This window comes from Corvus brachyrhynchos, unplaced genomic scaffold (genome assembly GCF_000691975.1).
Source record: "Corvus brachyrhynchos isolate BGI_N302 unplaced genomic scaffold, ASM69197v1 scaffold706, whole genome shotgun sequence".
Classification (NCBI taxonomy): Eukaryota; Metazoa; Chordata; class Aves; order Passeriformes; family Corvidae; genus Corvus; species Corvus brachyrhynchos.
In genome coordinates this window covers 359,404-370,488 of record NW_008238371.1, presented here as the reverse complement: position 1 = coordinate 370,488, position 11,085 = coordinate 359,404, and the positions used below count along the sequence as shown (strand labels likewise).

Here is an 11,085-nt window from a genome sequence, read left to right as displayed (position 1 = left end):
GGAGCATGCGCTCGGCTGCGGATTTCAGGGTTTTCTTATTTTCCCCTTAGCTGCAGATACAGCATGGAGCCGCAGCTGCCCCGATCTCCATCGATAGCCACTGATCACCTTCCGGAGCAGGAGGACGTCTGCTATGAAGTGCTACTAATTTAAGCTGCAGACCATACAATATATACTGTAATCTACCTGGATGTTCTTAACAGACATCCAAATTAGATTTCCTTGAACATCAAATTCCAGGGCCAGCCACTTGAAAATTACGGAATGGCACACTAACTTCAGCTGTCAACTGAGTTTAAAAAAAAAGTTTAAAAATCCTGTAATAATAAAAACTCAGTTCTTACTTAGTATGATTGTAGTTCTCCAAGCACTTCAGAAAATAAATCAGTAGAAACAGCTCTTACATTTTGCAAATGGAAAATAAGGTACAAATGGATGGAAATGACTTGCCCAACATCACCTAGCTGAGAATGAAACCCATTTCCTGTGATTCTTCAACCCTTTACAATAGTGTCCAGGAAAACTACTGTGTGAGGCATTTGCACAAAAGGGTGAAGGTTACCATGCAAGATTTTCATTTCCCATATTAAGAGAAACAGCATATAATTTTATTTTAAATGGTTTGGTTTTCTATTTTCCCAACTTTTTTTTTTTCCCATAAAAGTATAGAAAATAGTTGTCAGTGCTCTTTTAAAAAGTGACTGATTCAACCTAAGTCATCCCCAACTGCTTCAAGTATCCTAGCAGCTCCCAGCCATCTCTGGCCTGGAAGTTCTCTGTGCCATAGGGCTCTCTGCAAGTCTTGTGTTCCTCCACGGTTTCTTGAAGGCTGAGCACACACTGGAGCCTCATTCATACTCACTTTCAGCTCGCTTCATGTCACATTCCCAGACCATTTCATTTCAGAGAAAGGCTGACCTCCTTCCCTGGTACTTCCTGGGGCTCTGGGAGCCCATCTGGTCTCTGTGTGTGTGGTTTGGTTTAATTTCTGTGCTGTTATTCAGGCTTTTCAGGCTGTTAAACTGATGGTCTGATTAGAAAAGAGATGAACCACATTGTTGTTTTAGGGAGACATGTTTGCTGCTACTTGCAATTTTTTGATCTGTAGGTAGTTACAGAAGTACGTGAAGGTGCTGATTGCCTTAAGCAGGTGTAGTTTCTCTCATCCAAGTTTCACTAAAGTCAGCATCGTGCTTTTCACTGAAATTTAAAGTATTTGCAGCAGTTTTGGAATTGATGCAGTGTGGCATAGAAGACATGCTGGAACCAGACAATATCCCAAGACTGAGGCTCTGCTTAATCTAAAGAAATGTCCACTTGTTCCTGAGTTCAGAATTATTCAGTAGTCTCATTAAAAATATGGATAATGTACTTAGACAACATGCTTATTCAATTTCCTAGCAACATACGGTTTGGAGAGATTACAAGTTTGCTACAAGAAATTATTAAAATTAAAATCCAGAGGAACTGGAGACATGTCCTGTTTTTTCCAAACCACAATTCAATCAGAAACAGTGCACAGTTCCACATCAGGATAGATATCAACGACTATCTAAACAGAAGATTGGGAACAACTGGCTGAAGAGTTTTTTTCAGAAAAAAATATCTGGGGATATGATAGATCATAAGCTGAATGTGAGTTAACAGTACTACACTGACACAAAATAAAGAGATAAAACCCCCAGAAGATCAGGAACTGCCCCACTGCTGCCATCCCCTTGGTGGCAGCATAGGCACTGACAACAATACTCTAGATTAATCTTTTCTCCTCATTTTCGTCTCTCCTCCTTCCCCCCAGCCCCTGAGCTCTCCAGGGCACAAGTGTTCCAGCTCAACATCTCCTTAAGGTTGCAAAATTAAAGTTTGCCAGAATTGCTGAAGAACTCTTCCAAAGCAATTCTGTTGTGGTATGAATCGTCAGTGTCTCATGCAGACCAACCTTTGCAGTCAGGGGCTCTGTGCATCAGAGGAAACGTGGGAGAAATCAGGAAACCAGGATGGTTCAGGAAAGGACAGTAAGTGTAACAAGAACTGTACGGCCCAAACAAGATAAAGAGAAAACAACAGTTGTCAGGTATCCAAAAGGCTGCTGCAAATACAGGGAAGAGCTGCTCCCCATACACAGAATACAGGAAATAATGGATTGAATTTCTCCCAGGAAGATTTATGTTAGCTATTAAGAAGCACAGCAGTAACAGTGGAGATGTTCTGGGATAGTTTGTCCAGCAAGGATGGGAATCCCAATTGCCAAAGGTCTTTCAAGAACACGTTAGACAAGCATCTATCCAGAGTGATGCAGGTGGTGTAGACTCTGACTTGGGGCAGGACAAAGGACCACCTGATTTCCAGAGGTTCTTTTTGCCTTATTTATTTTTACAGAAACTGTATGTATTTTTGTAACACAAAGGTTAAGGTGTCTTTTTTTTTCATCCAGAGTAGTTTCCCCTGACAGATTTCACATATCTCATGCAAGGAAATTTAAACCAAACAAAAAGAGTTCCTTAAATTTTTTATTGCAGGAGAAAGTAGACATCTGATTGTTATGACAATGTACGAATGAGGAATCTGCATATGCCAAGTGCTACCAGTCAGTCTTTGGGGCTTCCCAAGGATCATACGGCTTTTATATTGTAGCTTTTTGCTCTCTATTTGACTCCTGTATCTTCAGCCACAATCTTGTATCACTGTCCCACAGGCTCTCCTTTCTCTGTTAGGCCTTTCCACTAATTGTTTCTAAAGTCTATCTGCAACGAAGAAGTATGGGAAGGCATGGGAAGGGAAGGGGAGAAAATTAAGGCAAAGAAAAGTGCTTGTCTCTGTTTCTGAAGGTTCCAAACATTATTGTGCAGAGGGAGAGAGAGAAACTTGTTCCCTGATTATTTAAAATGTAATCAAAGGCAACAGCAGAGATGCTAAAAGATGGAGAAATATATAAAATATGTATGTAATATTATAGGATACAAAATAATGAGTCATCAGAATTATCATGTCATCAACCATACTAACATTTTAGCCAATTCTGCACAATTCTGCACAATTCTGTTTGACCTCATGGTAAGCTGTCTAGTTCTACTGTGCCTTTATCTCCACTTTTCCATCCTCACCAACCCTCTTTATATTGAGTGTGCAGCAACAGCTGTGCACGGCTTCAAACATCTGAGCAAATAACCAGAGCACTGCAAACAGCAGCCACAATCATCACACTCTAGCCAAGGGCCAGAGCAAAGCTGCAAAGTGTGAGAGGTTACTAGTAAGACCTTGGTCCTGGAAGGAGAACAGTTGGGAATGCAGATTTGAATTTTTCAAAATTGAAGGAAATAGAGGAATTATTGGTGGGTAATCATGAGGGAGCAGAGAAAAAGACCTATCAACAACTACCCTCAAACCAACTGGCCCCTAGTCCAAAAGGTGTAAGTATCTTCATAATATTTGGTGGTTAGAATGATGGCTTTGGGGTGCATTTGGTAAAGGCATCCTAAAGATTCACCTGCTGTCACTCACTGACAGAACACAGCTGAGGGAACCACTGGGTCAGCAACTGGGAACCACTGGTTCTTCCCAATGAGGGTAGTGAGACACTGGTACGCGTTGCCTAGAGAAGCTGTGGCTGCCCCATCCCTAAAAGTATTCAGGCCAGGCTGGACAGGGCTTGGAGCAACTGGGTCTACTGGCTGGACTGGGAAGTCCCTTCCGACTCAAACCATTCTACAATTCTCTGATTCTATGTATAATCAACAGCAACCATGTCACATATAATAACCCTTTCAGATATAAGTTTATTTCACAGCACTTTAAATCTTGGTATTCCTAGGGGACAGCTGCTAACGCTTACCAACACTGTCCTTGATGGTCCTTTGTGTCTAATGTTTATGCTTTGAAGCATTTCCACATAGCAGTCACATCCACATTCACTTCTCCTTTTGTCAGACTAAACAAGTGAAAACTGTTACTTGCATTCCTAAAACTCTGTGCCTATTTCTTATCATTCCATCTTTTTCCTGTCAGTCCCAGTTAACCTGGCTAGAATAAGGGCAGACAGAACTGTACCTCCAGTGTCCAGGCCACATCCTCGTGTGCCATTATGACTTTTCTCACGAGCAGAAATCCATCAAACCTCGCTAGGCTCACAGCTGCCTTCCACAACATCCTGACAGTGACAGCTCCACATTATCTTGAAGGTGCACTGATGTACTGGGCTGTTTCTCCTTCTTAAGCACTGTCATTAGATCAGCTTCTGGCATACAGTGCCTACTCCTGTGACAAGGCCCCAAGTGCATGGCTGTGCACTGTACTGTCACCAGATACCAGCTGATTTCTGTTTGTGTAGTTCACAGTCAAGCAGTTCTTCCCATAGAACCTGTTCTCTTCTGCTTCAACGATACCTATTTTGTATCACTAGCAAATTTAATTATACATTGCCTATTTTTGTGCCAGGGGCATTAGTGAAAATATTAAATGACACCAGTGCCAAGACAAATCCTGAAGAAACTGCAATGTCTTTTGTCTTCTTTACTAAGCTCCTTACCTACTTTGCAGTTCTGCTATTACCTGTCTTCTGAGTCCCAGCCAAATTTTCAGATCACACTGTATCAAAGGCTTCACTCAAGTCTAGACAAGAAAGACATTGATTCCTTTGTGTAGAAAATTACTTATCTGAGAAAGAGTAGATTAGTAAACTTAGGCTGCTTTTTCACACCATGCATATCCTTCTCATGCTCAGTTATTTTCTCTTTCAAAAATCATTCTTGAGCCTTGCATGGACTTAGGATGAAGCCAGTGCATCTGCCTAGAGTACTCTTGCCCTTCTGTATTGTCAGAAAACCTATAGGATTTCCTGTTTGTTTGTCCGGAAAAACAAATTTAAAGTCCATTCTGATTAATACCAGCAATGTTAAGAATTATGTCCTATTCTCACTGAAAATCATTTGAAAAGTATCTATAGTTTAAGCAAATCAATAGCCAGTAAATATGGACTGAAGGATGTATTAATATGCACAGCTGCCTAAGAATTCAGCACTAGAAGGCTGGAGAAAGGACAGAACCAAAGAAGGAAAACAGAGCAATCTCGGCACGGACTGTCTCATAAATCCAGCTCTCACTTCAACTGGACTGGAAAGGACAACTTACAGGGGAATACAATCACATTGGCCTTAGAACATGATGAAACTGAGAGCAAGTAATAGTGGTGATCATAAAAAAACTGTGTTGCCAGACAAGGCCAAATGTCTTTTAAAATTATTTTATTTGGCAGAATAATTACAACAATTACAGATTACCCCAAAAAAGTCAAAGTTAATCTCAAATGGTACATCATTACAGCAAACAATGGCTTTGGAAAAAAATACAATGGCAGCCAGTGGGAAATGGCAAATATGACTTAGAGGCAATGTAGTAAAACATTATCATATGCCTGAAATTCTTAAAAGGAACATAATTTGTATGCTATTTGTATGTAACATTACTGAAAAGTTACAAATGAGTAATAAAAACAGGTGGAAGGAAAGTGACTATTATGGACTCCAAGGTTGGTTGTTACATACAGATTTTTTTAACCTCCTTCAAAGATCTAAAAGAGGGAAGCAAAATATATGTAGATTAAATCCTCACACAAGAAGATTTTGGAAAAATTTCACAGCCAGTCAGGGGAGAGGATAAAAAACTCAACTTGGCCTAAAACATTAGACAGGAGATTTAAGCAGGAAAAAATCAAGCTGGTGGAGATACATCCTGAGGTGGAAGAACTGTGCCATGTCTGTGCAGCAGGTAGGATGGTTTGCTAATCCTTTCAGCATCAATCCACCCATTACATAAATACATGTATGAAATCATAGGACAGTGAGCACAGCAGCTCGTGGCACAGAGACACGATTACAGCACTTGGGCTCCAACTGGACAATGGGCCTTCGACTAAGACTCATTCTGAGCAACCAAGTATTGCAGAAATGGAAACTGTCTGGCTTCAGCACAACACAGTGGTTTGTCTGCTCCTCTCCCTCACCAGAGCACACGCACAGCAGGCTGGCAGCTCCCAGCTCAGAGGCACAACCTGCCTTCGGCAACGGGGTCACCCGGCACACAGTGTGCACAGCACCGCACCGCATGTGATCCCAGGAAAAAGCACGTCTGAATGACAAGGCACACAAGTGGTGGCACAAGTTACTTGTTAAATCATCTTCAAAACGTGCAGAAGAAACACAGGCAGAACAAACTTAAGTTGAATCATTATGGCATTCAGTGCTTTTCAAAACAAACAGAGTTTACATTGGAGAACTCCAAGGAGAGAGGCGTGTTTGTGCATGGCCATGCACTGTCAGAGGGAGAAGACCTGTGTGTTGTACTTTGTGTCAGTCACATTCTCTGCCACATGTCACAATCCTTCCCATTCTTGGGACTCAGTAGTTTCTGGTGCCTGAGAGTATGAGGAAGTACAGCTAAGAACAATGTAGTCTCTGACCTTGACAGTTTACAGATGAAGTTAAGAGATGGAAATAGAAGGAGCGCAGTGGAATAGAGAACACCAGTCATCCTGACAGGCATGCCAGCTGTCTGGCTGCACTTGCTTGGAATAGCCACCAAATCCCTACCCTGTGCACCCCATCCTTGGCACCTGTTTTCTGGTCAATTTATACCCAGCCTGAAACTTGAAACCATAGAAACAATGAACTTGTAGGGGATTTTGACTACCTTATTGTCTCTTGGGAAATAACTATGCTTCCTTCTTCAAAGAGATTCCCTAGTGTTCTGATGCTAAAGCCAAGCTGGTATATATACATATGATACAGCAACACCAAATACTAATTATAAATATGATGCCAGATAATAATACATAAATTTCTGCTAAGGTTATAGAGAGAAAGGCTTTCTAAATCGTTAGTTGTAAGTCTGAGATACCATAACAATTAAAACAGTATTTTTAAATCCTTTTAGTTAAGATCTTGGATATTAATCTCCAGTAGGGTATTCACCTAATCTAAACAAGAATAAAACAAACCTAAAAAATTTGTGGAAAGTTTATGTAATGGAAAGTTAATCACTAATACTCCAATAATAAGAAATACAGGGAGCCAAGAAATATTCCAACACGAAAAAAGCTTGTCGTATTTCTGTTCTTCAGAAAATCTTCTTTTGTCTATCACATAACTTAATCCTTTCCTGCTGCATTTGATCTTTAGCAACTCTTCCACTTGGCTGACTTTGTTTTGACAGTTACTCTTCTTTTTCATTTTCTGTTTCTCCATCTCCTTCTATTCGAGTCAATCCTTCCTCTCCCCAGTTCAAGCTCCTGCTGTTGCACATCACAAAACTGCAATTCTGTCTCTTCTGAACTTGGCAAATACTTTTTTTTCACTCTGATTAAATCCTCTTGGAATGCCACAGGCTAAAATTTGTTCTGAAACTGTCTATATGCAGTATAGATACTGCATATAGATAAGGGCCCAATTCTACATCCCTCTGCATCCCATCAGCCTTATGCATTTGCTGATTTTACCCTGCCCTGCATCCACTTTGCCATGCAGCTCCAGGATGCCTTGTCTCTTCCACAGTGCTGCAAGGCATCAATAATCACAGTTCCTCATGATAAATTATTTAATAAAAAATCAGTTGCAAACCTACATCCCTCTCCTGTTATGGCGTTATTTTAAGGATTAGCATTGCTCTTCCCTTATACTTCAACTCCATTTGTCTCTCAAAAGACCAGTGCTGTGAACCCTCTTGCCTGCCTGCAGAAACAATAGGCCTCTGACCTATTTCAAACCAGACAAAACCCTGAAGAACACCCTCAGAAAATTACTGTTCTGTCTGGCAGCTGGTAAAGAATGAACCACATATAACTCCAATAGTTAATATTTCAGTTCCTGATCTTGTTGCAGTCTCCCTGCAGCAAAGCATCTGAGAGAGCAGGAACATGTGAAATGCTTTTTCTGCCATTTGCCTATGGTTGGAGGACAGAAGGCCCTCAGTCACTCTCTTCAAACCGATGAAGCTGTGACATATTCTCCTGATTCCTATTGCAACGGTGCTGTATCTGCTCCCAGACTGACAGCCCACCTCTCCCTCCTCACAGAAAACCTCCGAACATCCATGCTGTTAGTGACGCTGTCTCTGGTCCCTTTTCACCCTGAACATGCACTGAATTCCAAAGTAACCGACAACCCACAGGACAGGAGTGCTGTGATGGCTGGAGACAGACTTTTTAGGAAGGGCAGGCTGGGGGACGAGGAGGAGGAACTGCCCTTCAGCCAAGCGTGTGGCTGGAGCACACAGAGCTCCATCTTGGGAGGGACAGAGAATCAGCTGAGCGCTCACAGATCAGAGGTGGGAACAGAGTTATCAGGCAGACCAACATGTAGCGCTGTGGTAGGTGTCGGCTGCAGACCACCTGCTGAGGAAGAAGTAGTGAGACCACAGACAGCAGCAAAAGTCCTCATGTCCACAGTCTCTGGTCCTCATGGAAGATTTCAACCACCCCAGTATCTGCTGAGGGGATAAGAAAGCAGGGCACAAGCAATCCATGAGGCTTCTGGGTCACACTGAAGATAAACTCCTAACACGGGCATCTGAGGAGCAGACAAGGAGAGGTGCTCTCGACGTGGAAGAACTGGTCAGGAATGTGAAGGTCAGAGCAGCCTCAGCTAGACCATGAGATGATATTTCAGGAACATGAGAGGATGGATCAGGGTAGAAAACAGAATCACAGCCCTAGAGTTCAAAACAGCAGTCTTTGGCCTGTTCAGGGATCTTCTTGGAAGATTTCTATGAATTACAGCCTTGAAAAGAAGAGAGTTACAGGAGATCTGGTTGATTTTCAAAGATTCCTCCAAATTCAAGACTGGTACATCCCACAGGCAGGAAACGAATCAAAAGCAGCAGGAGGCCTGCATGCATGAACAAGGAGCTCCTGACTGAGCTGAAGCATTACAAGAGGCAGAAGCAGGGACAGGTGACCCAGAAGGAATACAGAGACAGTGTCCAAGCATGCAGGGATGCAATTAGGATAACAAAAGCCCACCTGGAATTGAATCTTGTGAGGAACATGACGGGCAGACAGAAAGTTTTTTACAAATATCTCAGCAGTAAAAGACAGACATGGGAGAATGTGGGCTTACTGGGGAGGGGATTTGCTGAGAATGAAGTACTGAATGCCTTCTTTACATCTTTCTTTACTGGCAAGATTGGCTGTCAGGAATTCCAGGCTCCTAAGACCACTAAGATGTCTGAAGCGAGGAAGACTTGCCCCCAGTGAAGAAGGACAAGGTCAGGGAATGTTTGAACCAGATGCACATACACAACAGGTGAATGGGTTTTTACTTAGAAAAGGTTGCCCAAAGAGCAAGTTCACTCTACCACTGCAGATACTCAGAAGTTCACTGAACTTGGTACTCAGCAAATTGCTCAAGCTGACCCAGCTCTGAGATGGGAGGTTGGAACACACGATCTCGAGAGGTCCCTTTTAACCTCAGCCATTCTATGATATTATGATTCTACTCAGGAAAGACTTAAGCATGACAAGTAACTCAATCAACTTGCCCAATCAACATGCTGTGAATTCATATGAGAAACCACAGCCTGGAGACTGGAGCAGAAACAAGGCAAGGACAAAACACCTGGAGTGCCTTTACCTGAAAGCACATATGCCAGTCTAGAAGCAGCGATTGAAAGTGCTTTTTGCCTTAGAAGGCATGTATTAGGGGGCAAAACAGTATGATAATGAAGGTAAGTAATGGATTTCTATTTTGCTATCCTTTAATGCAGGACTAGGAAGAAGCTACTAGAATGAAAAGCAGCCTGTTGATGAAAAAAATTAAAACAAACACTGCTTAGTAATACCTACACACAATACATAGAAATGCATTCAAAATGCTGCTTCTAAAATAATTTTACCAGTTCATCACTTTGAAATGATCACTGTTCCATCAGTGCTTCTGCATCCCACGCCTCGTATTTAAAAAGGATAAAAACATCAAACCATGCTTAGATCCTACTTCTGGTGCTAAATACGAGTTGGCTCCCTTAGAAGAGTATCACAGTGGGTTTAGAAGAAGTGGTGCCTATTATACATAATTTGCTTACTTTATTAGCAGTTCCTGTGTGGTGGACCTAGTACAGGTAGGCCTGTCAGTGCCTCTGCACAATTTCTCCTTTTAGACACCAGGAAAGGGCTGAGATGCAGACTCCTTGCATATACACTGTTTCCTGTTTTTCAGATTTGTCTCTCCGCTCTTTTGAAAGAATCAACATCAAACACTCTCTGATGCCTCTCTGGATAGCAAAAATCCTGCTTTCCTTATGGGGAGCTTCAAAGAAGTCTTTAATGCTGGCAATTAGGGACTGAGGAAGGAACTCCCCAGATGAAACAACACTGCACAATTAATCTGTTTTACACAGGGAGCAGGAACAGTACCACACTATTCCAGTTCACTCCTCCTTGTCAGCTGCAGGATCAGAGCACCTGAATGTGCCCACAGCCTCTGCTCCAGGGAGGAGCAACGAAGAGCTGGGAGCCTGCGCTGATGAGCTCTGCACAAGCCCTCCTTGAGCACCCCTCTAGTCCATTGCCATGGCAACAGATAGATGCATTCCTGTTGCCAAGGAGACAGCCACTGCTTTTGGACACTGTGCCCAAAGCATTTCAGCATCTTTAAGATCATAAGGAGTTTTATACAGTCATAATCACCTCCCCCACTTAAGCACGTCAATCATTCTCCCATTCCTATTTTCAGAATATGTTTTAAGCATTTTGCTATAATATGTCAGATTATCCCTAATAACTGGTTTTGATATCAACATTTAAAATGACATTGCCAACCTACAAACCTCTGTATGCCTGTCTTTTCTCCTGTTGTCCTGTTGCTCTTTCAATTCACTCTCACTGATCTAATGTGCAATAAACTGATTCCTTCCTCTCCATGGGCTTCCTGTGGTCGAGACCTGCACTTCCAGAAGAGCTGGTTGGCAAAAGGCAGTGTCCATCTCTCGTCTGCCTTCACCACTAGTTTTAACCAGAACATGTCTGTAAAATCAGCAGGCTCTGTACACTGGAGGCCTCAGGGCAGCAGCGCCGGCCCGCAGCACATGGCAGATTCC

General features: G+C 42.3%; 1 protein-coding gene across 1 annotated transcript in view; it reads right to left on the bottom strand.

Moving 5' to 3' along the window:
• Window positions 1-11,085, bottom strand: part of LOC103617009 (SWI/SNF-related matrix-associated actin-dependent regulator of chromatin subfamily D member 3) — a 79,152-nt gene that overhangs the window by 56,989 nt on the left and 11,078 nt on the right. The window lies entirely within an intron of this gene.